We start from the raw sequence: 27,388 nt of genomic DNA, 5'->3' as shown, positions 1-27,388 counted from the left end.
AGTCTCTCCTCTTGAGGGCTTATCTACATATTGCATCAGGAAACCTTCCTGCACACACCTAACAAACTCCACCCCATCTAAACACCTTGCTCTAAGGAGATGCCAGTCAATATTAGGAAAGTTAAAATCACCCATCACAACAACCCTATTATTGCACCGTTCCAGAATCTGCCTCCCTAGCTGCTCCTCGATGTCTCTGTTACTATTGGGGGGGGGGGAGACAGCTCTATAAAAACACCCATTAGAGTTATTTTAGAGTTATTGCTTCCTTCCTGTTTCTAACTTCCACCTATACTGACTCAGTAGACCTTTTCTGCAGCCATGATACTATCCCTGATTAGCAATGCCACTCCCCCAACTTTTTTGCCTCCCTCCCTGTGTTTTTGGAAATACCTAAAGCCCGGTATACTCAGCAGCCATTCCTGCCCCTGAGTCTCTGTAATGGTCACAATGTCATGGTTCCATGTATTGATCCATGGTCTAAGCTCATCCGCCTTCTTTATGATACTCCTCGCATTAAAATAGGCACATCTCAAACCATCTGGCTGAGTGCATCTTTGCTCTGTCATCTGATTGTCCTTCCTCACAAACTCCTACAAGCTGTCTCTACTTGTGCGCCAACTGCCCCGTCCTCTGTCTCTTCACTTCGGTTCCCACCCCCCTGCAAATCTAGTTTAAGCCTTCCCCAATTATTATTTATTATTTGTTTTTCTTTTGGACTACTTACTTGAAGTTAACTATTTAATATAATATATACTTAATGTATCTCCGTTTTTTTCTCTATATTTGTTTATTACGTATTTCGAAACATATGCTGGTGATAGTATATCTGATTCTGATTGTAATATTTTGTTTTACGTGCTCTGTGTGATATATGTATCGTGGGTGCACCGTGTTCCAAAGGAACCTTGTTTTGTTTGGCTGTAAATATGTACAATCAGATGATGATAAACTTGAACCTGAACCTACATACATATAATTGTTGAGTGAATTTTCCAGTAATTGCAGTATAGCTGATTCTGTCTTTTTTCTTGAAATTTCTCAGTTTTACTGCAGCAGGTGTCATGCCACGGGAATTTGCTATTTGATGGGTTAATTGTTACCACTGAATCTATTCTGAGTATGTGACAACCAAGGCTCCTTTCACTTTGTGTTTTGTTTTCTTTATTCATTCTTCATTTTTGAAACACTCAATAAAATGGCATAAGCAACAAGTTTATAGCTCATTCTCCACTTGCTTAGAACCTCAGATCCTTACATACACACAGAGTATTGCCTGGGTTGGTTCTAGAGGCAGAAACATCACAAATTTTTTAGAGACGTTAAGTAGATTGTACTGCTGCCCCAAAGACAGCAAATTTCACGACCTATGCCAGAGACTTTAAACTTGATTCCGATTCTGAAATGCTGAGAATATGAATTGTAGAGCTCTTGAAATGGAGTTCATAGGTTGCAGAATCAATTCAGTTTTGAGGTGAGGTGAGTGTTGAGGTGAATGAGTTTCTTGTCCCACTGGAGGGTGATCCTTAAGTAATGCAGCATCATGCAAACCATTATAGCTTGTACTGTTATACTGCTTTTAATCAGAATCAGGTTTAATATCACTGGCATATGTTGTGAAGTTTCTTGTTTTGTGCTGTGGCAGCTGTACATTGCAACACGTAATAATAAAACACCTATAAATTGCAATAAGAAAAATACATAAAAATTCAATTAAGTACCACAAAAAGAGAGTGAACAAAAATAGAGAGGCAGTATTCACGGGTTCATTGTCTATTCAGAAATACGATGGCAGAGGGGAGGAAGCTGTTCCTGAAATGCTGAAACCTCCAAAGACATGGACCTAACAGGTTGACCAGATCGGTGTGCTGGTGTGCTGTAAGTGTCTCTACAATGGAAACTTAGTATTATTGGCTCAGATTGAATATCACAGTCTGGAACAATTCCAGAAAGATTTTAAAGATGGCATACAGATCAAATTGCAAACAATTAAAAACAGGTTTAGGGACTTCAAACTCTGTCAATTAAGAAATAAGCTGGGTGTGATCAATGCTTGTTTTTGCAGAAGGAAGAGGTGTAGCAGATGTTGAGTTCTGTGTGAGTCAGTTTGTAAATATGAGGCACGGTGATTGAGGGTAAAGAAAAAGGAATTTAATTTGAGGAACAATGAATGGAAACATGAGTTTTGATTTCTGGACAACAAGCCACCTTTTGAACCCCTTGTACTTCTCTTGGGCAGTCCCTTGAGAATGAAGGTGATTTGCTTCCAACCCAGCTCTGCAAGCACGCACTCCGTGTTTCAGGAACATCTCTTCCCCTCCACCATCAGATTTCAGAATGGACACAATGAACCCATGAGCACTCCCTCACTGTTTTTGCTCTCTTTTTGCACTACTTATTTAATATTTTATATTTAATTTTTAATTTTTGTGTAATTTAGAAATACAACAGGGTAACTGTCCTCTCCCACCCAACAAGCCTACATCATCACATGAGCAACTAATAGACTAACATGTACATCTTTGGAACATGGGAAGGAATTGGAGCACCCAGTGTATATGTACATAAATAAATATATATATACTCATTTATTTATTCATTCATTTATGTATTGTAATGTACTGTTGCAACAAAACAAATTTCATGACATATGCCAGTGATATTAACCTGAATCTGTTGGTTGTGAATTGGCTGATAAACCGAGGTGGAATGTAGATAAGAACGATGGATGGGTGGGTGGTTTAGGAGGCTGTGCACTCTTTCCAATTGTTTTTATTCAGCACTCTGTGGTCTCTCACAATGTTCAGTTGCTCTGTGTGTGCTATCCCACAAAATTAGAGCAAAGGTTGATACACACACAAAATGTTGGAGGAACTCAGCAGGTCAGGCAGTATCTATAGAGGTGAATAATTAGTTAATGCTTTGGTCCAAGAACCTTCATCAGGACTGGAAAGGAAGGGGGATGAAGCCAGAATAAGAAAATAGGAGAGAAGGAAGGGATTACAAGTTGGTAGCTGATTTGTGAGGGGGCAAGTGATAGGTGCAGGTGGGTAGGTAGAAGAAATAAGGGCTGAAGAAGAAGGAATCTGACAGAAGAGAATGCTGAAGCATGGAAGAATGGGAAGGAGAAGAGACACCAGAGGGCGATGAGATGAAGAGAAGATGTAAGAGAGGAGTCTGAAAGAGGATTGGAAAAAGACAGGGGGTGGGAGAAATTCCCAGATGTTGGAGATATTGATGTTCATGCCATCAGATTGGAGATGGAATATTAGGTTGCTTCTCTTCTGACCGGAAAGTGGCATCATCGTTACTGTAGAAAAGGCCCTGGACTTATATGTCAGAATGTGAATGGGAGTTGGAATCAAAATGTGTCACCATCGGGAATTCCCACCTCTTGTGGCAGATGGAGCAATGGTGCTTGATGAAATGATCCCCCAATTTTCATTGGGATTCACCAGTGTAGAAGAGACTGCTCTGGGAGGACGGAATACAGATAAAATTGGTTAGCTTTTGCTTTGCTTAGTCCAAGAGATTGGTTCTGAGGTGCATCCATTGCTTAGGATGATGGTTTTGCAAAACCTTGTGTAACAGTTTTCTGAATTAACCAAGTTTGTGAAGTATTCTCTATATTTCCTCTTTGTTGTTAGAAGCAAAGGCTTTAGCGAGGTCCAAAAAAGGCTGTTTAAAGTCATTGGTACTTCTCCATATTTGAAGCTCTCTTGTCCTTCAGGGTCTTAAGTAAGTGTTGGATCAGCTTTTTAATTGTTAGATCAGACTGTTTAATTGATATAAGACCATAAGGTATAGGAGCAGAAGTAGGCCATTGAGTCTGCTCCACCATTCAATCATGGGCTGATCCAATTTTTCCAGTCATCCCTGCTCCCCTGCTCTCACCCCATACCCTTTGATGCCCTTGGCTAATCAACAACCTATCTATCTTTACCTTAAATAAGCCCAATGACTTGGGCTCCACAGCCGCCCATGGCAACAAATTCCACAGATTTACCACCCTCTGACTAAAGTCATTTCTTCCGCATCTCAGTTCTGAAAGGATGTCCTTCAATCCTGAAGTCGTGCCCCCTTGTCCTAGAATCCCTTTCCATGGGAAATAACTTTGCCATATCTAACCTGTTCAGGCCTTTTAACATTCTGAATGTTTCTATAAGATCCCCCCTTATTCTCCTGAACTCCAGGGAATACAGCCCAAGAGCTGCCAGATGTTCCTCATATGGTAACCCTCTCATTCCTGGAATCATTCTCCGGAATCTTCTCTGAACCCTCTCCAATGTCAGTATAACCTTTCTAAAATAAGGAGCCCAAACCTGCACACAATACTCCAAGTGTGGTCTCACCAGTGCCTTATAGAGACTCGACATCACATCCCTATGTTCATTGTAGTTTAACAATGAATTATATGCTTGTATTTTAAGTCATTCTTATATGCATGTAACTATTCAATATGTCCCCTAGTGGTTATATTGATTGTTTGGGGCATGAAGTTGATACGGGGAGAAAGCAGGAGATTAGGGCTGTGAGGAAACTTGCATCAGCCATGATAAAATGGCAGGGCAGATTTGATGGACTAATTCTGCTCCTATATCTTATCATTTTATGGTCTTAGCTATGAATTTTTCCTTACGTGCAGTACTGTGCAGAAGTCAGAGGCACATATATGCAGCTGGGGTGCCTAAGACTTTTGCATAGTACTGTAGTAATTATATGCAATGCACTGTACTGCTGCTACTAAAAAAACAAATCTCATAACATATGTGAAGGATGACAAACCTTATTCTAATATGGGTCACTGTGGTGGTCTAAGAGTGGGACAGGAGCAGGGGGAGGGGAATCATAGTTGGGGAAAGGGGGAAGGGAGAAGGGAGGGAGTGGGAAGCATCAGAGAGGCATTCTGTAATGATCAATAAACCAGTTGTTTGGAATCCTGCCCGGTGTCTCAGGGCTGGGTGTGTCTGCACCCACGTTACCCCCTCCCCCAGGCCCCTAGTGCTCCTTCCCTGCCACCTGCAGCACTCTGCCCTCACCATTCCCAACATCCTTTGCTTCAACCAGATTTACAAACTTGCTCTCCTCTCCATGACGACAAATAGAGTACTGTGCACCCTTGCTATATATATATGCCTAAGGATTTTTCACAGTACGGTATGGGTATAAAAGAGCTGCACCATGAGGTCAGAAACTTCGTAGTGTCTCGGTCCCTTTGTCTTTAAGCCTTCTGTACTAGCTTCTGCTTCTGGTAATGTCTGTCTTCACCTATTCTTTGTTCTATCAATGTTTAATAAAATGATTGTGAAACAACAAGTTAAGAGGGGCTGGTGTACTCAGTAGCAGTGGGCTGGTCTGAGAACACAGAGCATAGTACAATCAGGACCAGCTCCAGCTCAGGCTCTGACCTTGACCAGCTCCAGTTCCAGGTTGAGATCTTTTATCCATGCCACAGGGCCTCAGTTCCTCATTTATCGCTCAACCCCTCTTCTTTCATCAGTGCCCCCATTTTCCTCCCACCCTACATTCCCTGAACACCCCAATCCTCCCCCTCCAACTCTACCCAGCTCCAATCATTTCCTTTGCATTTTCCACCTATCACTCGCAAGCTTCTCACTTCACCTCCCTCACCTCCCCCAACCACCCACCTTTCTCCATCACCTGGTCTCATCTATCATCTTCCAGTTTGTACTCCTTCCTCTCCCTCCACTTTCTTGTTCTGGCTTCTTCCCCCTTCCCTTACAGTCCTGATGAAGGGTCTCGGCCCACAGTGCTATACCAAAGTAATTAATCGAGTAATAATTAAACCCTAGCCAAACTAATCCCTTCTGCCCACACAATGTCCATATCCCTTCACTCTCTGCATTTTCATGTAGCTATCTACGGACTGTTAAACACCTCCATCACTGCCCCTGGCGGTGTATTCTAAGCACCCCCATTACAGAAAATCCTGCCCTACTCATTTCCATTGAACTTGGTCCCATTCGCTTTAATTAAATATTCTCTGCTATTTGACGTTTAATTAATTTATTTATTTTGCGATTCCCTGCAGAACAGGCCCTTCCGGCCCAGCAATCCATGCCAAGCGTAATCACAGGACAGTTTACAATGACCAATTAACCTACTGACTGATACATGGGAGGGAGTTGGAACATCCGGAGGAAACCCACAAGGTCACGGGGAGAACATACAAACTCCTTACAGACAGGTCTGAAATTGAACTCCAAACTCAAACACCTTGAGCTGCAATAGCTTTGCGCTAACCGCTACACCACAATGATGCTCCTAGAAGGAAGATACTGGATGTTAGCTTCATATATTCCTCTCATAATGTTATACACATCTATCAGATGTCCCCTCTGCCTCCACCGTTCCAGAGCAAACAACCCAAATTTGTTCAACCTCTCCTCATGGCCTGTGCTTTCTAATCTAGACTGCTCCTGGTAAACTACCTGTGAACACCCTCCAAATCTCCGCATCTCGGTGCAAAAAAATTCCATAAAATCGCATATGTGACCAGTGTTAAAATAACGAACACTCCCTCTATTCCTTATTTTTCATTAATTGCATTGGGCCTGGTATGTGTATGTTACTAATTATGTCACTGTGTTCTGAGTGTCTTGTCTTTCAACACTTGGACATGGGCTGGATAACTTTATATTTAAGCACAGATATTTGGTCTCTGCCCATCACAGGCTGGGAGTGGTGGTAACTCTGGTTTAGATAGGGATCTAATGTACACATAGACTCATTTTCAGTGTAAAGGTCCTCAAACAGAACAGAATTGTTTATTATTTGTTCTTCATGGAGCTGGGGATTTTCTTTTAACCTTTCACACTATGTGAGCATTGCCAATATTTAAACTCAGCTTTTACGCTGAATATCCCCAGGGGCTGGACCGATTGAATTAAAACTGAAAATAAGCTATCTTATGTATTTATAATTACTGTATTATTATTATTAGGCTCTTTAACTTTTGAGTGTTTTGTTTTGTGCTGCGTCGGATCCAGAGTAACATCAATTCCATTCACACACACGCAAGAGATTCTGCCGATTCTGGAAATCCAGAGTGACACGCACAAACTGCTGGAGGAACTCAGCAGGCCTGGCGGCACCTATGGACCTGAATAAACAGTCGATGATTCGGGCCAAGACCCTTCATCAAGGATGACGATTATTTTGTTCTTCTTTACTCCTCAGTATGGAAAAATGGCAGGAAACAATCTTGAATCTTTCAGAGAGATGTGAAATCAACCCAGAGGCTCTGTATGAGAAAGGCAAATACTTGTCTTGGAGGGTAAGCGTGAGTCGTCAGATTGGATTTTTCGATAATTCAGCAAAAAAAAACACTTCAGGAGTTGGAAATAATAAATTAAAACAGAAAATACCTGGCAGGTCAGGCAGTAAAAATGAGAAGAGTGAAACAGTTTACCTTTCAGGTCAGTGCCTGATCTGTTGTTTGTCTCCAGCACGTTGTGATTTTTCTGACAATTCACATTAAGAATCAGATTTATTACTACTCACTTATACAACATTAAATCTGTTGTTTGGCAGTAACAGTACAGTGCAAAGATTTGCACAGTGTCCTGCAACTTCTTATTACCAGCTGCAGTGATGCCTAGCTTCGTGAACTTCAGTTCTGAATGCTGTTTGTTTGCTTTTATTGCTTGCATGATTTGTTTTTCTTTTCTGTACCTTGGGTATTTGATGGTTTTCTTATTTTTTTAATTGGGTTTCTTTGTTTTGTGGCTGCCTGTAAGGAGACAAATTTCAAGGTTGTATAAGGTATACATAAATTGATAATAAATGTACTTACATCTTTAAAATTTGCCATTAAATCTATGAATGGTCCACAAACCCAGGAACAGTACCTAGTTGTTCCTTTTTTGCACTATCTATTTATCTATGTATGTATGTCTGAATCTATCTATCTATCTGTATATGTTTATTCATTAGTGTAATTTATAGCATATTTTATGTCTTGCACTGTTCTGCTGTCACAAAACATCAAATTTCATCACATGTGACAGTGACGATAAACCTGATTCCGACGTTGCTATTAATTACAAAGGTAAATAGATAGTGTAAAAAATGATAAGGTTATGCTTATGCATTCATGGATCAGTCACTGAGTGTATCTCCTCCCCAATATTAGTAATGAGCAGAAGGCCTCTCCTGGGTGGTAAGGGTCCGTGGTGATGGATGCATCTTCTTCAGGCACTGTCTTGTGATTCTGTGCATTGCGCTGTGATGCAGTCAGAATGCTCTCCACTGAACATCTATAGAAATCTGCAAGAGTCTTCGGTGACACATTGAATCCTCTTAAACTCTGAATGAAGTAGAACCGTTGATGTGCCTTCTTTATGATTGTGTCGATGTGTTGGGTGCAGGATAAATCCTCAGAGAGGACTGGAGCGTGACTTCCCCTTCCTGAAGTCCACAATCCATTCCTTGGTGTTACTGACACGGAGTGTGAGGTTCTTGTTGCAAAACCACTCAGCACACCAATCTGTCTCACTCTGCACTTCCTTGGTGCCATCGGAGGTTTTGGCAATAAACGTAGTGACTCTTGCACATGGTGTTTGACCCGTGCTTGGCCACACAGTCATGGCAGAGACAGAGTTAGACAGTGAGCTACAAGGGAGTGTCAACAAGGAGGAAAATTGGTAACTTGGACACACTTTGGTAATTTCAATGTCAGAATGATTCATACTACCCTTTTGCCCCAGATATAATTTAATTCTCTAAATTTATTCCAAATTCAGAATATTGTGCTCAGTTTTGGTTACCTTGCTTTTGGAAGGATGTAATTAAGTTGAAAAGAGTGCAGAGGAGATTTACAAAGATATTACCAGGACTTGAGGAAATAGGTTATAGAGAGAGATTGAGCAGTTAACTTTTTTTTTCTTGGAGCACAAAGAATAAGAAGTGATTTTATGATGGAATATAAGATTATGAGGGAAATAAAAGGGTCAATTTGCACAGACTTTTCCCTGTGTTTGGGGAACCTGGAAACAGAGAGCATAGTTTGAAGGTGAGAGGGATGAGATTTAATAAGACCATAAGACAATAAGGCTTAGGAGCATATACGGATTCAGCCCACTGAGCCTGCGCCGTGATTCCATCAAGCTGATTTATGATTTCTCTCAACCCCGTTCTCCTGCCCTCTTCCTGTAACCCTTGACACCCTTACTTACCTCTCTGTGTTAAGTTTTGTAACTTCAAAACATTAAACTAATTCAAAAGGAAGACGTGGGCATCCAAAAATGCAGGTGTAATTTTGTTTTTACTTTAACTGAGGCACATACATATCATATGGTAGCATTATGATGTATGCAATTAATGTATTTTTACATATAACCTGTAATTAATCATTTAAACAAACATGAGTGCTTAATCAGACAATATATATAGAAGATTACTTATTATTATTGAAATATTAAATATATGACACTTTGAGGGGCAATTTTTTCATCCAGAAAGGGGTCAGTATATAGAATGGACTGCCAGAGGAAGTGGTAGAGGCAGGTACATTAACAACATTTGCAGAACACTTGGGCAGGTACATGTATAAAGGATATGGGCCAAACGCTGGCAAATGGAATTAATTCAGATGGACATCTTGGTCCATCGATACAGTTGACAAACTTCTATAGATGTGTGGTGGAGAAAGCATTGGCTGGTTGCATCGCAGCCTGGTATGGAAATACCAATGCTTACAAAAAGTAGTGGATACATCCAGTCCATCACAAGTAAAGACCACCTCACTACTGAGCACACCTACATGAAGCAGCATCTATCATCAGGTACCCCCATCACCCAGGCCATGCTGTCTTCTTGCTAGAAGGAAGAAGTGACAGGACACACACCATCAGATTCAGGAACAGTTATTACCCTTTAACCATCAGACTCTTGAACTGGTGTAGATGACTTCACTCAGCTTCAGCCACCCTACCACTGAACTCTTCCCACAACCTAAGGACTCACTTTCAAGGACTCTTCACCTCATGTTCTTGATATTTATTGCTTATTTATTATCGTAAGTTTGCTTGTTTCTTTGTATTTACTGTGAATGCCCACAATAAAATGAATCTCAGGGTTGTATATGATAGCATATATGTAAATTGAAAATAAATTTACGTTGAACTTTGAACTGTTCCGCCTAACCACGCTCAGTGGTTACGGGATGTTATGGCATGCCTAAATTTAGAAAAGATTCGTTGTTCAATTTCTGAATCTAAACAAGATTTTCAAAATTTGTGGGGGCCGTTTTTAAATTATTTCCATAATCTTTGACTTCTTGTTAAAGTATATTTTATTATCTGATAAGTTTTTTTTTTCTTTTTTTTTCCAAAACAGCTTTGACTTTGGTAGTGGGTGTAGATCCTTTTTTTTAATAAAATTGTTTATATTCTAATATACGAATTAATCTAATCCGTATGAATATAGAGCAAGGAGCTTGTTAACGTGATTCAATATACTGTATCTGGTATTATTATACTTTTTCTTTTGTTTTATATTATGCATTCTCTTGGACTCTGTATTCTTCTATAGTCATAGTCATACTTTATTAATCCTGGGGGAAATTGGTTTTCGTTACAGTTGCACCATAAATAATAAATAGTAATAGAACCATAAATAGTTAAATAGTAATATGTAAATTATGCCAGGAAATTATGAAATAAATCCAGGACCAGCCTATTGGCTCAGGGTGTCTGACCCTCCAAGGGAGGAGTTGTAAAGTTTGATTGCCACGGGCAGGAATGACTTCCTATGACACTCTGTGTTGCATCTCGGTGGAATGAGTCTCTGGCTGAATGCACTCCTGTGCCCAACCAGTACATTATGTAGTGGATGGGAGACATTATCCGAGATGGCATGCAACTTAGACAGCATCCTCTTTTCAGACACCACCGTGAGAGAGTCCAGTTCCATCCCCACAACATCACTGGCCTTACGAATGAGTTTGTTGATTCTGTTAGAGTCTGTCACCCTCAGCCTGCTGCCCCAGCACACAACAACAAACATGATAGCACTGGCCACCACAGACTTGTAGAACATCCTCAGCATTGTCCGGCAGATGTTAAAGGACCTCAGTCTCCTCAGGAAATAGAGACGGCTCTGACCTTTCTTGTAGACAGCCTCAGTGTTCTTTGACCAGTCCAGTTTATTGTCAATTCGTATCCCCAGGTATTTGTAATCCCCCACCATGTCCACACCGACCCCCTGGATGGAAACAGGGGTCACAGGTACCTTAGCTCTCAAATCAATAAAAATATTGGAGAAAGAAAAAGAAAAAAACTTTGGTCTTTGTTTAGCATAGAGCGGTTGGGCTGATGGCCCTGTGTCCATGTCATATGAGTCTTTGACTCTATTCGGTGCTAAGGTGAGACTTGATCTCTTGTTTCTCGGTCTATGACCAGAGCTGTTGGACCTGCAGTCCATGTGTGCAGATCCATGGCTTCACCACCGTGAATGTGGATATTGAAAAGTTCCTTTGATGTCACTCATTCTACACCCAGAACCAAACCAGGTGTCCAATACTATAAAAGTTTTGGACAATACATCAGTACAATGGGTATGAATGAGCTTCTGAAAGGTTGTCATAGCCGGGGGTGGGGGGGGGAAGGGGGAGGGGGAAGGTTAGTGGGGATGGGGGAGGGTTAGTGGGGATATGCTCCCACTACCTGTTAAGTTCTCCTAATGGTCAATGGTGTCCGTCTCAATTAGCCTGTGACAACCAAGTCCAGCTCCTGGCCTTCATGTGTAGCTTAACTACTAAACCTGGTGGAACCATTTCTACTGACATGAGAAAGACCAAAGGCAGGTTACTGGAACCTGAAAACCAATCACTCTGGACAGATGGGGGCACATCAACAGTGGTAGGCAGCCTATCTAGAAGAAGGAAAACTCTGATCTCAAACCTCCACTGCTTTGCAGCTATACCCACTCATAGGAAAGGCTTCGAGGAAAAATCCGGAGCTGGAGATGGTAAGGTCTTCCTGTGTTGAGTTTAATGCTGACTGTGATGCTGTTGGTGCCAAACTGTGTGGATCTCTGTTGTTCCTTCACATCAATCAGCTGCCTAGAGAGCGGGGAACCTGCTGTATGGGCAACAGCTTGCTCTCCATTTTGTACAGCCCCGGCTTGCGTATTTAGACTGCTAGAACACAACATCCGTGGTTGACCCCAACAAACGTAGGCCCCATGATCATGAATTTGAATTTGAATAATTCATCTGAATCTGAATCTGAGTCAGAATTAGAATCAGAATCTGAATCAGAATTTGAAACTGAATCTGAATCTGATTCTGAATCTGAATATGAATCAAAATCTGAACTGGAATCTGAATCCGATCTGATTCAGAATCTGAATCTGAATTGGAATCTGACTATGAATCAGAATCGGATTTGGTATCTTGCCTGAATTGACACAGTGTTCCAAGCCTTCTTCAGACTGCCCTCTTTCTACATTCCAAATGAGAGGGACAGAAGCCACACAAAACAGCCTTGTTCAACTCGTTTCTGTTTAAAACAAAAAGCTGTAGCTAAGGTGATAATGATATCCTACCTGGTGACCTCATTCACGCATTATAATTACAGGGTACAGTCACATTAAAGGGTAGCAGGGCTTTCACACACAGGTGATGTGGAGTTCAGTGATGTCATTGTTCTGTGCACTGGGCTTCAGGTTACTGCTCACCTTTGCTGAGGTTAGCGCCATGATAGGATCAAACACTGATTCACTCATTCATCACTGTAAACTGGTGAATTGTTTTATTATTGTCACACATACCGAGGTACAGTGAAGAACTTGCCTTACATTGGACGGCATGGTAGCATGGTGGTTAGTGTAACAGTATTACAGCACTGGCGACCCAGCTTCATGTCCCACCACTGTCTATAAGGAGTTTGTATGTACTCTGCATGACCGTACGTGGGCTTTCTCCAGCTGCTTGGCTTTCCTCCCTTATTCCAAAGAAGTACAGGTTAGGGTTAGTAAGTCCTGGGAATAGGTATGTTGTCATCGGAAACACTGTGACATTTGTGGCTGCCCCTGGCACATCCTCAGGCCTTCTCAAGCGAAGGAGGATAAGGGGTGACTTGGTGGAGCTATACAAGATGAGAGGAGGCATCGGTAATGTAGACAGACAGCACATTTTTCCCAGGGTGATGATGGCTAATATGGTGGGGGGGGGCATAATTTTAAGGTGATTAGAGGAAGATGTCGGAGGTAAGCTTACACAGAGAGTGGTGAGTATGTGGAATGTCCTATCGGGGAAGTGGTAGATGCAGATATATTAGGGCCTTTTAAGAGACTCTTATGTTGTTGTTCATCCATCATTGGCGTCGATGAGGACCTCGACACCATTATGATGGTGTTGAGACTAGCGCATGATTTGGATTTAAGTGAGGGAGAGATGCGCAGCGTCAGCCTCACTCTCTCTTCCCAATTCCCATCTGGATCCAGTGGCAAGACAGAGTCTAGACGGCTGGAGATGGGACTAGGCACAGTGGATGGCCAGGGCGTCTTCTGTGTCTTGTCCTGCTCTACGCGTTCCACGACGCTTGCAGAGACCGCCTTCTTGACCGTTGGACCTTCCATTGGTCTTGTCTGCTCAATCCACCGGAGTTTGTCTTCACATGCTGGGATAGACAACTCCCTATCTCACCGAGGGTTTGAGACCCGTCGGCTACCCTCACCTGGTTTAGCCGGCTTGTCGAAGCTGTTGCCCGGGGTGTGGCCGCTGTCGCATGCAAACAGCTACGGGGAGCCACAGGTGAGAGTTGAGTGCCAAGTGGGGACCAAAGGTGGACTAACTGCCCTGAAAAGGACGCGACATGTTCCCCTACCAGAGGTGCTACCCCTCCCTGACACCCCATACACCCCAGAGACTCTTATACTGACACATGGATGATAAAGAAATGGAGGGGCATGTGAATGGGAAGGGTTAGACTGACCTTAGAGCTTGTTAAAGAGTCAGCACAACATTGTGGGGCTATGGGGTATCTTTGGAGTTGTTATTTTTAGAACAGAGACTGGTGGGTGCAAGAAGCATGCTGTCAGGGTGTTGGTAGAGGCAGATGCAGTAGGGAAAGCTGTCTCTGCAATGTTGAGTGTGTGTTTTGTGGCCTCTACCTCCTACTTGATGGTAGCAATTAGAAGAGTGTATGAACTGGGTGATGGGGGTCCTTAATGATGGATGTCACTTTCTTGAGTCATCTGCTTTTGAAGGTGTCCTGGATGCTGGGGAGGCTAGTGCCCATGACAGGGCCGGTTGTGGTTTCCAATACTGTGCACCATCCCCTCCCCAGCCGATGGTGATGCAGTCATTTGGACTGTACTGTTCTTCACGGTATATCCTACAAACTTGAGTCTTTGGTGACATAGCAAGTCTCCTCAATGTCGGAATGAACCTCAAAGACTGACAAGTTTCCAGGTCAGGTTGTTCCTGTCCTCTCTTCTAAGGCTTTTAAGATCAGAGTCAAGAGATTTAAAAGGAGCAATTTTTCCATACAAAGGGTGGTAAGTATTTGGAATGAGCTTCCTGGAACAGTGGTTACACTAGTAGCATTTACAAACCATCTAGATAATAGGCAGAAGTTGATAGATTCTTGATCAGTCAGGACATGAGGGGATACGGGGAGAAGGCAGGAGACTGGGGCAGAGAGAGAAGTGGATCAGCCATGATGAAACAACAGAACAGACATGATGGGCCAAATGGCCTCATTCTGCCCCTAGGTTTTATATGTCTGTGGATAAGATACGTTTAGAATGAAATGGATCAAATGGGATTAGCTCGCTGGGCAACACAGTCGGCATGGACAAGTTGACATGAAGGGCGTAAACAGCTAGCATTTTGGGCTGAGCCCCTTCATTGGGAGTTACATCAGTTAGGTTATGGTAACATAAATAATTACTTTTATTTGGTTATTTTTGGTATCTGGGTGTGCCTATCTCTAATTGTTCTTTATCATTTGGTGGTGAGTCACCAGCATAATATACTGCAGATTATGGGACAGGTAATGATGGGTACAGGCTGTCACTGAAAATGGACAGCATGAGTTTCAGTGAAAATAACGGAGGAGCCAACAGACCAAGTTCATGTTCAGTTTATTGTCTTTCAGCCGTACACATGTATACCATCAAATGAAACAATGTTCCTCCAGACCAAAGTGCACGACACAGGACATATAACTCACACACAACACATAAAGTAATATTACCACAAATAATAAAATATACCTATGACATTAGTTAAAAAGTAATCATCATAATGCTATTGGCACGTTTTATGTGCTGAGACCTAGGTGGTGGTAGAGAATTCATTTGTCTTACATAGGGAGCTGTCTTCTGTTGTCAGAAGCTGGTTCTCATCCCAACAGAGAAACTGAGAAACAAAAGGTTCTGCAGATCCAGGAAATCTAGAGCAACTCCCACAAAATACTGGAGGAATTTGAAAGGTAAGGTAGCATTTAAGGAAATTAATTATCAGTTGGTGTTTTGGGCCAAGACCCTTCATTAGGATTGGAAAGGAAGAGGGGGAAAATTCCCCTAAGGAAGGAGGAGGGGGAGGAAGACAAGCCAGAACGTGACTGGTGGGAAAGGGATTGAAGTAAGAAGCTGGCTGGTGGCAGGTGGTAAAGGCAAAGGGCTAGAGAAGAAGGAATCTGATAGGAGGTGAGAGTGGACCATGAGAGAAATGGAAGGATGGGGGCACCTGGGGGAGGTGATAGGAGGGTCAGGATAAGAGTTAAGAGGATAGAGTGAAATTGAAAACCAAATGGAATGAAGAGAGAGGTCAACAAAAGAAAAGCATGATAGCTATGAGCAAGAAAGAATCAATGTGGATGATAGCAATGGATAATAAAGAATCCAAAGAGTTAGACAGGGGATATAATACTGGATAGAAAGGCAGTGGAAGAAATGTGACAACCAGGTTAAAGAAACCATCCAAGATATGGAAAAGTCATCACTACTGGAGTTGAACTGTACCAAATTAATTGATACCCAAAGGGGTAAGAGAATGGAGACCCAATAATATAGAACATTGGACATAGAACTTTTGCCCACGATGGTGTGTCGATAGTTTAACTTACACAAGATCAATCTGACCCTTCCCTCCCACGTAGCCCTCCATTTTTCTTTCATTGATTCGTTGTGAGGTTAATTGATGACATAGTCTTAATTATAGCTTCTCTGAGGATTGTCACTTTGTCATGGTGGAGAGGCTTCTAAGTTCCTGAGAATGCAAGATCCATGCTATCTCAAGCTTAGCTCCGGGTAGGGTTACCCATGGTGATAAGGTTCCAGACAAAGAACCTTCCAACCACGCAATCATTGGTGGAGCTGGTAGAAGATGAAGACAAATCAGAATGGTAGTGAAACCGGAGGAAGGCTGCAGCAGGAGAGGGTCCCTGTCATGTTATATTCCATGTCATTGCACCCTGACCCTGGTCTGTCAAGAACCGTGTGATGGCTGTCAGTCAGCCGTCAGGCTCCCCATGTTAAACAAAGCCGCGCGTAGGTGTCCTTCATTAAGTGAATTGGCTCTAACCCCTTAGGAGAACTCAAATGTTCATATTGCTGTTACAAATTACAGAGTCAGGACAACAAGCTCTTTGTCACAACTTGTCCATGTTGACTGTGTTGGCTAGAGAGCAATGCGAGCTATCTTCAAACCTAACACAGGAGGAGCCTGGTAATTGATAAATGAGCTATTAAGAGAAACAAAACAGGGAGCATCCAGGCAATAGTGATCAAAATGCAATATGTTTTTAAGACAGTAATTCTGGAGAACAAATATTTATTTATTGATTGACTGATTGATTGAGATACAGTGCAGAATGGATCCTTGTGGCCCTTCAAGCAATGCCACCCAGCAACCCAGTGATTTAACCCAAACGAAATCACAGGCCAATTCACAATGACCAATTAATCTACTAACCAGTATGCCTTTGGACTGTGGGAGGAAACTTGAGAACCTGAAGGAAACCCATGCATTCCGTGGGGAAGACGTACATGTGATGAGAGAGCTATGGATGGTGGTGAACCCAAGTACAGAACAAGGTCTGGAGTTAACTCAGACTCGAAATAAAAAAGACAATACAATCAAATTCCAAAAGGGAAATCACAAACAGTAGTACTAGAAATAGAACTCCTATGATTGAGCACTGAGGGCTCAGCATGACACCTTTACATACAGGCTATAATTGGCAGCTTGAATCTTAAAGGGAGAGCAGGAGGGGAAATCGCAACACTGAAACTTGTATGCCTGCCACCTTTCAGTCAGGACCATGGCTGTACAGACTCCTTATAGATGACATTGGAGTTGAATTCTGAACTCCGATGCCCCGAGTGGTAATAACATCATGCAAACCATTATGCTTCTGTGGCATCAAAATAAAGATCAGGGTAACAGAGTGAGGAAAACTCATCTGGAGGGGCTGAGCTTGGAAGTTAGGAAAACAAATGGATAATGATACAACAAATACAGATGTTGAACAGAAGTTGGAAAAATTGGAAATGTTTCTCATCTAAGTTCAGGAAAATATAAGTTATACAGTTCAAAGTTTATTATCAAAGTGTGGATATTTTGTACACCTTGGAGATTCATCTCCTTACAGGCAGCCACAAAACAAAGAAACACAGAAGAAACCATTAAAAAAAAAGACCATCAAACACCCAATGTGCACAGAGAAAGGAAGAAAAACAGATCATGCAAATAATAAAAGTAAGCAAATGACATACAGGACGAAAGTGAGTCCTCAGACATGAAGCCCAGAGCAGCGAGAGCAGTCCACAGCCTCAGTCTGAGTGTAGCAAAAGCAGGGTAAACATCGAGCCAGCCCAACCCTCGCCACTGGTCCCAACACCCTTCATTTTCAATCCACCTGGCCTGGTGTTTAAATTGTCCAAACATTGGGTCATTCCTCGCTCTACGACCTGTGCCCTGTTGCAACGATGCACTCTGGGTCTGTACCCTGCCGCCATAATTTGGCCCGTACCCAACCTTTACAAAACGACCTGTTTCTGCCTTAAATATGCAGCTGCCGATTCAACAGAAGCATGAATATATTTCCTTTTCTTTCTTAAATCTGAGGTCTATGTTATGTCTTTATCTGTACTCAGACCATACAACTTTCTCTCACCATTAATTAAACATTGGTCCTGTTATCTCATCCCCAGATTATTTTAAAATGTATCAATATAATTCACCTGCACTACGGTTTCTGTCCTCTGTGTTTGATTAGTTTATTTGTTATATCTCCTCTTATTTTAAATAGTAATATCATTTTTAATCTTTCAATGTCAAGTCCACATTATCAGTCTCCCTAGTTAATAGTGAAGCAAAATAAATGGTTATTGAATAATTCACTATCGCAGCCTATGATGTTATCCTGTCTATTCAATGAGTTTTCCTTGCTCTCCAACCAGTCTGATTTTATCCAGTCTATTCAATGAGTGTTCCTCACTCTCCAACCTCTCCAGCCTTTTATTACTCAGGTCTTTATGGAGCACAGTAGTTTGGATGTCATACTGAAGTTGGATAAGACATTGGTGAGGCCTAATTTGGCGTATTGTGTGCCGTTTTGGTCACCTACCTACAGGAAACGTGTGAATAAGGTTGAAAGAGTACAGAGAAAATTTACAAGGATACTGCCAAGGATACTGAGTTAAAGCGAAAGATTGAATATGTTAGGACTTTATTCCTTAGAAGATCGAGGGGAGATTTGATGGCGGTACACAAAATTATGAGGGGTACAGGTAGGCTTTCTCCACTGAGATTGGGTCGAACTAGAACTAGAGGTCATATTAAGGGTGAAAGGTGAAAACTTAAAGGGGAACATGAGGGGAAACTTCTTCACTCAGATGGTTGTGAGAGTGTGGAGAGAGCTACCAGCACAAGTGATTCATATGAGCTGATTTCAATGTTTAGCGAAGTTTGGATAAGTACATGGATAGAAGGGTTATGTAGAGCTATGGTCCAGGTGCAGGACAATGGCAGTAGGCAGCTTAAATGTTTCAGCATGGATTAGATGGGCCGAAGGCCTGTTTCGATTCTGTACTTTTCTATGACTCCATAAAACTTTCACTGCTCTTCACACCCTTTCCCTTCAAGTTGCTACATGTTACATTTATTTTGACTTCCCTCCTGATCTTCTGTTCCTATGTTTTGCTCACCTTTGCTACCCAGGTATTTTGTGTGTAACTTTATTTTGCCTCATATAATATGATCCCAGGAATGAAAGGGTTAACTATGAGGAGTGTTTGTTGGCTCTGTACTCACTGGAGTTTAGAAGAATGAAGGTGGGGTTTGGGGGGATGTTTCCTTGAAACATATCAGATGTTGAAATGCTTAGATAGAATTAACATGGAGAGGATTTTTCCAGTCGTGGGAGAGTTTAAGACCAGAGGGCATAGAGGTGTTCCTTTAGAACAGAAATGAGGAGGAATTTATTCAGCTAGAGGGTAGTGAATTTGTGCAATTCGTGATCACAGACAGCTGTGGAGATCAAGTCATTAAGTATATTTAAAGTGGAGGTTGACAGGTTCTTGATTAGTCAGGGTTCCAAATGTTATAGGGAATCAGTCATGAAGGAATGGTGCAGATTTGATGGGCTGAATGGCCTAATTCTGCTCCTACATCTTATGGTCTCATTAGTCTTGTAATTCATCCAAAAGAACAGCTAGCAAGCTCAGTGAGAGGGATTGATGGCCGGAAAGTATTTGGGACAAAGAACGCCATCCCAAGCCAAATGTCCATACGTGTACTTTTGCATATGACGATAAACTCAAGGATAATTAGTATAGATTTCATCTAAATTTTGGACAGATGAAATTGTTATGAATTAGAAGAAGGAGAGGCACTCGCCACATCACACCTACTCTGCCAGCAGATTTCTGTGAACCCATGAACATCACATAAATTCTTTCACACTCCTTCTGTGTTATTTTAAGGATGGTGAATTTGTGGAATTTGTTGCCACCTGCAGCTGTGGAGGCCAGGTCGTTGGGTGTATTTAATGCAGAGATTGATAGGTTCTTGGCTGGACATGGCCTCAAAGGTTATGGGATCTGGGGTTGAAGAGGAGAAGAAAAAAGGATCAGCCACGATTGAATGGTGGAGCAGACTCAATGGGCCAGATGGCCTAAATCTGCTCCTATGTCTTATGGTCTTATGATCTATTTATTACCTATATATCATCACAAGTAAACTCTTTTCGAGCTTCCAGCTGAGTACAGGTATTGATTTTAACCAATAGCTTGATGACAAACTCCGCCATCTTCATCAGAGATGATGCCTGGGCACATCTAGTCCTGTACTATTTATACCCCCATCATCCGTCCCTCCTAATTGGTTAGTACTCATCAAATCAGGTTTCCACTGTCCCACCCTGCTTACAATCGAATTCCTGTAACCTTCTCCCCATAACCTTTGACACCATTAACCTTTGACACTACTACTAAACCAGGAACATATCGAACTCTGTTTTAAGTATACCCAGTGACTTCGCCTCCACAGCCGTCTGTGTCAACGAATTCCACAGATTCGCTATCCTCTGGCTAAAGAAGTTCCTCCTCATCTCTGTACTAATAGGACTTCTCTCTCATCTGAGGGTGAGCCCTCTAGACTCACACACTACAGGAAACATACTCCCCACATTGAATATTTGATAAGTTTCAAAGAGATTCCCCCTCAAACTCTTCAGATGCTCAACAGCACACTAAACTTAAACCGCCTGGTGGCTGAGAGGATGGACATTCTCTAGGGAGTCATCAGAATTGTAATGGGGGTAATATTTCTTAAGGTCATCAAGGAGGGAGGGGTATTGGAGATAAATTCCCACTATCTATTAAATGCTCCCAGTGGTGTGTGTCTCAAATAGTCTCTGACAATCAGGTCCAGCTACTTGCCTTCACGTGTATCTTAGTTACGATGTCTGATGGAACCATTTCTACTGACAGAGGAAGAGGCAAAGGGGGGTTACTGGCACTTTAAAACCAGTTGTTTCAGGCACACGTGGCTCGGCAGCTCATGTGGGAGAAAGAAAAATCTGATCTCTAACCTCCCCTGCTTTGGGTCTATACCCGCTCACGGGGAAAGCTTCAGGAGTAAAGCCTGAGGAACAATTTGGAGCTGAGGTCCCGAAGGCAGTTCTACATTGAGTTCAACGCTGACTGGCAACTCCTGCGACACTGCTGGTGCCAAACTGTATCAGTCTCAGCCGTTCCTCTGGATTCGTTAGCTGTGTGGACAGGGGGAGGCTGCTACATGGGCAACAGCTCACTCTCCACATCACACTGCCCAGCTCCACATCGTACTGCATCCTTGCGTATCACATAAACTGCTGGGATGCAACATCCACGGTCGACCCCAAACAACAGAGGGCCTCAGAATGGGAGCAGAACAGGAGGCAAGTCATGCTCAACAAATTCACACACACACCAGGTCACTATGATGAAGTAATTAGCTTTAGTGAAAGATTGATATTGGCCAGGACAGCTGCCAGAATCGTAGTTGCAAGGAAATATTCTTGAATTGAGAAGGAATTAATTTATTCTGGGAATGAAATGTTTAACATATGGAGAATGCATCTCACCCTACCCATGGACTTTTCACTCTCCTCCCATCCGGTAGGCGCTACTGGAGCCTCTGCTCCCGCACCAGCAGGCACAGGAAGAGCTTCTTCCCTGAGGCTGTGACCCTGCTGAACCTCACATCACAGCGCTAAGCAGTATTGCACCCATATTGTACTGTCTCAGTACTTTTATATTTGTGTGCTGTAGCACTTACTTTTTATTCGCAGTTATTTTGTAAGTAATACTACTCTTTTGCACTTCTGGTCAGATGCTAACTGCGTTTCATTGGCTTTGTGTCTGTACTTGGTGCAATGACAATAAAGTTGAATCTAATCTAATGTTTGATGGCTCTGATCTGTACTTGCTGGAGTTTCAAAGAATGAGGGGGAAATCTCCTTGAAACTTCTCCAATATTGAAAGCCCTAGATAAAGTGGATGTGGAGAGGATGTTCCCTATAGTGTGTGAGTCTAGGACCTGAGCCTCTGGCTAGAGGGACATCCATTTAGAACAGAGATGAGGAGGAATTTCTTTAGCCAGAGCGTGGTGAATCTATGGACCAGTGCCACAGATGGTTGTGGAGGCCAAGTCATCGGGTATATTTAAAACAGAGGTTGATAGTTTCTTGATTTATAAGGACATCAAATATCATGGGGAGAAGGATTGAAAATGGGGTTGAGAGGGATAGTCAATCAGCCATGATGGAATGGTGGGGCAGACTCGATGGGCCAAATGGCCTAATTCTACTCTATTAGTTAGTTAAGGCCATTCGTCCTCCTGGAGAATAGGCCACTGACAGCATCTCACCAGATTCCTCTGTGCTGGGCCATGGTTTCAAGTTGTCCCTAGATGTAGCCCATTTTCTTAGTGTCAGTTTCAAGATCATGCCACCAGGTTGACCTCACTTCCGATTTCCCTCAGGATCCTGTATTAGTGCTTGCTTGGTGCTGCTGGTGCTTGGCTTACGCAGCATGTGTCCTATCCATGCAGAAGGTTCATTGGTCCAGTGCTTTCATGGACTTACAGCTTTTACCACATGACTTCATGCATCTTCTAGGCGAAGATCCTTCTCCCAAGGGCAAGGTCTTTGGATCTTCTATTGGCAGTTCTGTAACTCTGGGTTTTTACGGAATGAGATTGCTAGACACATGTCCAATCCTCTTCCTTTCACAGTCAGGCTTGGAACCGTCCACGGCAGAGTTATTCCAATGTCTTATGATCGGGTGCACAGAGGGAGATCAGCCCGACAGAAAGACCAACAATACAGCTCCATGGTCATCCACTGTCCCAGGATGAAAGCTGCAGAACCAGCCCTCTGGCACTGATACTGCTGGTTGATTCCAAATAGACTTTGTTTCTGTGAGCAGAACACTCAGCTAACGCCCATCAAACTACTCTGGCAAGGAATCACATGAGAATGTTGCCACATTCAACTTCACATCTGTGAATTCCACCGAAAGCCACAGGCAATTTAAACAAAAGTTAAACAACTTTCTTCAGTAGAAAAATGACTGTAGAGCACTGCACATATCAGCCCTAAAGCCAGTCGGACGGATTGGGGTGGGGGCTTGAGTTGTTTCAGTCATGGGACAGGCTTTGTAGGGTGCACAGCCTTGAATTGTGCATCCTTCATTTTCCTGCAGAAGGCGATTTTGTTCTTTTGTGAACCACTGTAGATCTCAAGGCGTGGACATGCCTACGATGCCATTAGGGAGAGAGTTACAGGATTTTGACTTGGCAACTGTGAAGGAACTTCAGCTTCCCGCAGAGATGTTTCCTGACCTAATTGGCATTTTCAGGGTTTTCAGAACCAGGATCAGATTTAATATCACTGGTATATGTCATGAAATTTGTTATTTTGCGGCAGCAGTACATTGCAATGCCTAACAAATTATAAAAATCTATACATTATAATGAGAAATATTTATAAAAATGTAAATAAATAAGTAGTGCAAAAGAGAGCAAAGAAAGTGGGGAGGTGTTGGTGGGTTGAATGTCCATTCAGAAATCTGATGTCGGAAGGGAATAAGCTGTTCCTGAAACATTGAGTCTTCAGGCTTTTGTGCCTCTTCCTTGAAGGTAGCAATGAGAAGTGAGCATGTTCTGGGTGATGAGGGTCTTCAATGACAGATGTAAATTTTTGAGGCATCTTCTTTTCAAAGTGTGTTGGAGGCAGGGGGAGGCTGGAGTCCACAGTGGAGTTGACTGAGTTTGCAACTTTCTTGGTACAATCTACTCTGTCAGAATCAAAAGCAGAATCAGATGCAGGTTTAATTATCACTGGCATATGAAATATCGTATGCCGTTTTGTAGCATCAGTACTTGAAATACATAATTTTAAAAACAACTAATTTATCTATTTCCTGAAGCATAGGAGAATAAGGAGAGATAAGCGCAATGCTATTACAGCTCGGTCTTCAGAGTTTGGCTTTCAATTCTGGCTTCATCTGAAAGGAGTCTGTACATCCTCCCCATTGAATGCATGGGCTTTCTCCAGTTTCCTCCCAGAGTCTAAAGACATACCAGTTAATAGGTTAATGGGTCGTTGTAAATTGTACCGTGCTCAGGCTGGAGTTAAATTGACGGTTGCTGGGCGGCATGGTTTGAAGGGTCTATTGCATACACTATCGCAAAAAATAAATGAGAGAAGTATAAAAAATTATGAGGGTATATATATGGTAAAAGCAACAGACTTTTTCCTCTGAGGTTGGGTGAGACTAGAACTGGAGGCCATAGGTTAAAGGTTATAGGTGAGATGTTTAAGAGGAACATGAGGGGACTCTCAAAATTTTGATTTGGTTTCCCTATGTGCGGATTCTCACTGAACCGGCTAAGTTTTCTTAACGGTGCTGCAACCAATGAAGGAGAGTCTGCCATATCGCTCTTCACAACCATGTCTACCTGTGTCACCATGTTCAGGAACCCCTGATGTTTCTCTGTCTACAAAACTTCCCATGGCCTGGCCATTCACTCTGTATTTCATGTCCTGGTTTATCTTTGCACTTGTCTGAGTTAAATTTCATCTCTCATTCCCCTGTCAACTTCCACAATAGATCTAGATTCTGTTGTAGCTGTAGAAAACATTTATCACTGTCTACCACACCACCAACTTTGATGTCATCTGCAAACTTACTAATTATGCCTGCACTCTTTTTCATTAATATATATGGCCAATATCTGGTCATAAGATATAAGAGCAGAATTAAGCCATATGGCCCGTCGAGTCCGCTCCAACACTTCATCACAGCTGTTCCCGTTTTACCCTCAGTCCAAATCTGCTGCCTCCTCCCCACATCTACTGATTACAGATTACAGTGCAGACAGAAAATCACCATTTTTCTCTTCACCATTTACACCTCGGACTTCAACTACTGCACAGAGTCTTGTCATCTTCAGAAGTTTTTGGATGTCTCTGCCATAGTTGGATGCATCAGCAAGGGAGATGAGGCTGAGTACAGGGCTACGGTAGGAAACCTTGTCACATGGTGTGAGCAGAATTATCTGCAGTTTAATGTGAAAAAGACTAAGGAGCTGGTGGTAGACCTGAGGAGAGCTAAAGTACCGGTGACCCCTGTTTCCATCCAGGGGGGTCAGTGTGGACATGGTGGAGGATTACAAATACCTGGGGATACGAATCGACAATAAACTGGACTGGTCAAAGAACACTGAGGCTGTCTACAAGAAGAGTCAGAGCCGTCTCTACTTCCTGAGGAGACTGAGGTCCTTTAACATCTGTCGGACGATGCTGAGGATGTTCTACGAGTCTGTGGTGGCCAGTGCTATCATGTTTGCTGTTGTGTGCTGGGGTAGTAGGCTGAGGGTGGCAAACACCAACAGAATCAACAAACTCATTTGTAAGGCCAGTGATGTTGTGGGGATGGAACTGGACTCTCTGACGGTGGTGTCTGAAAAGAGGATGCTGTCTAAGTTGCATGCCATCTTGGACAATGTCTCCCATCCACTACATAATGTATTGGTTGGGCACAGGAGTACATTCAGCCAGAGACTCATTCCACCGAGATGCAGCACAGAGCGTCATAGGAAGTCATTGCTGCCTGTGGCCATCAAACTTTACAACTCCTCCCTTGGAGGGTCAGACATCCTGAGCCAATAGGCTGGTCCTGGACTTATTTCCTGGCATAATTTACTTATTACTATTTAACTATTTATGGTTCTATTACTATTTATTATTTATGGAGTAACTGTAACGAAAACCAATTTCCCCAGGGATTAATAAAGTATGACTATGACTATGACTAAATGCATGCCAAAAGGGCATTCTAATAGTCATGGGGGATTTCAATATGCAGATAGATTGGGAAAATCAGGTTGCTGCTGGATTCCAGGAGGGGGGCTGGGTTTTGAGAGTGCCAATGAAATGGCTTTTTAAAGCAGCCCTTTGTTGAGTCCACTAAAGGGATCTGTCATTCTGGATTGGGCATTGTGCAATGAACCGGAATCGATTAGAGAGCTTATGGTAAAATTACCCTTAGAGGCAAGTGATCATATTACGATTGAATATACCCAAAAATTTGAGTAGAACCTAAAGTCAAATGTACAGTAGAGTAAAGAGAATTAGTGAGACATGAGAGAGGAGTTGGCCAGAATAGATTGAAAAAGAACACTGGCAGGGATGATGGCAGAACAGCCATGGTTGGAACTTCTGGAATCAATTCAGAAGGCACAGTATATATACATGCAAAGATGAAAAAGTATTCTAAAGGAAAGATGACACAACCGTGGCTAACAGAGAAGTCAAAGCCAACATAAAAGTCAAGGAGGTGGCCTATAATAGAGCAAAGGTCAGTGGGAAGTCAGAGGATTGAGAAGCTTTTAAAACCCAACAGAAGGCAACTAAAAATGTTGTCAAGAAGGTAAAGATGGAATACGAAAGTAAGCCAGCCAATAGTATTAAAAAGGATACCAAACGTTTCTTCAGATACATAAAGTGTAAAAGAGAGACAAGAGTGGAAATTGGACTGCCAGGAAACAATGCTGGAGAGGTATTAATAGGGGCAAAGAAATGGCGGATTAACTGGATAAGCATCTTACATCAGTGTCCACTGTGGAAGATACTAGTAGTATGGTGGAAGTTCCAAGTGTCAGGAGTCATGAAGTGTGTGATGTTACCATTACCAGGGAGAAGTTTCTTGGGAAACTGAAAGGCCTGGAGGTAGATAAGTCACCTGGACCAGATAGTGTACACCCCAGAGTTCTAAAAGAGGTAACTGAAAAGATCATGGAGGCATTTGTAATGATATTTCAAGAATCACTAGATTCTGGAATAGTACACTTTATGCATCTGAAGAAACCTTTGGTATCTTCTTCAATGTTATTGGTTAACTTACTTTCATATTCCATCTTTACCTTCTTAATGAATTTTTAGTTGCCTTCTGTTGGTTTTTAAAAGCTTCCCAACCCTCTAACTTCCCACTGATTTTTGATTTATTATATGCGCTCTCTTTGGATTTTATGTTAGCTTTGAGTTCTCTTCTTAGCGATGGTTGTGTCATCTTGCCTTTAGAATGCTCCTTTCTCTTTGAGATGTATATATCCTGTCCTTTCTGAATTACTTCTGGAAATTCCAGCCGTTGCTGCTCTGCCATCATCCCTGCCAGTGTTCTTTCCCAACGAATTCTGGCCAGCTCCTCTCTCATGCCTCTGTAATTCCCTTTACTCCACTGTAATACTGAGTTATCTGACTTTAGCTTCTTCTCAAATTTCAGGGTGAATTTGATCAATTTCCCCTAAGGTTCATTTACCATAAGTTCTAATCAATTCTGCTTCATTGCACAATATTCAATC

Source organism: Mobula birostris, chromosome 10, assembly GCF_030028105.1.
Source record: "Mobula birostris isolate sMobBir1 chromosome 10, sMobBir1.hap1, whole genome shotgun sequence".
NCBI classification, from domain to species: Eukaryota; Metazoa; Chordata; class Chondrichthyes; order Myliobatiformes; family Myliobatidae; genus Mobula; species Mobula birostris.
This window is presented reverse-complemented; position numbering follows the sequence as displayed.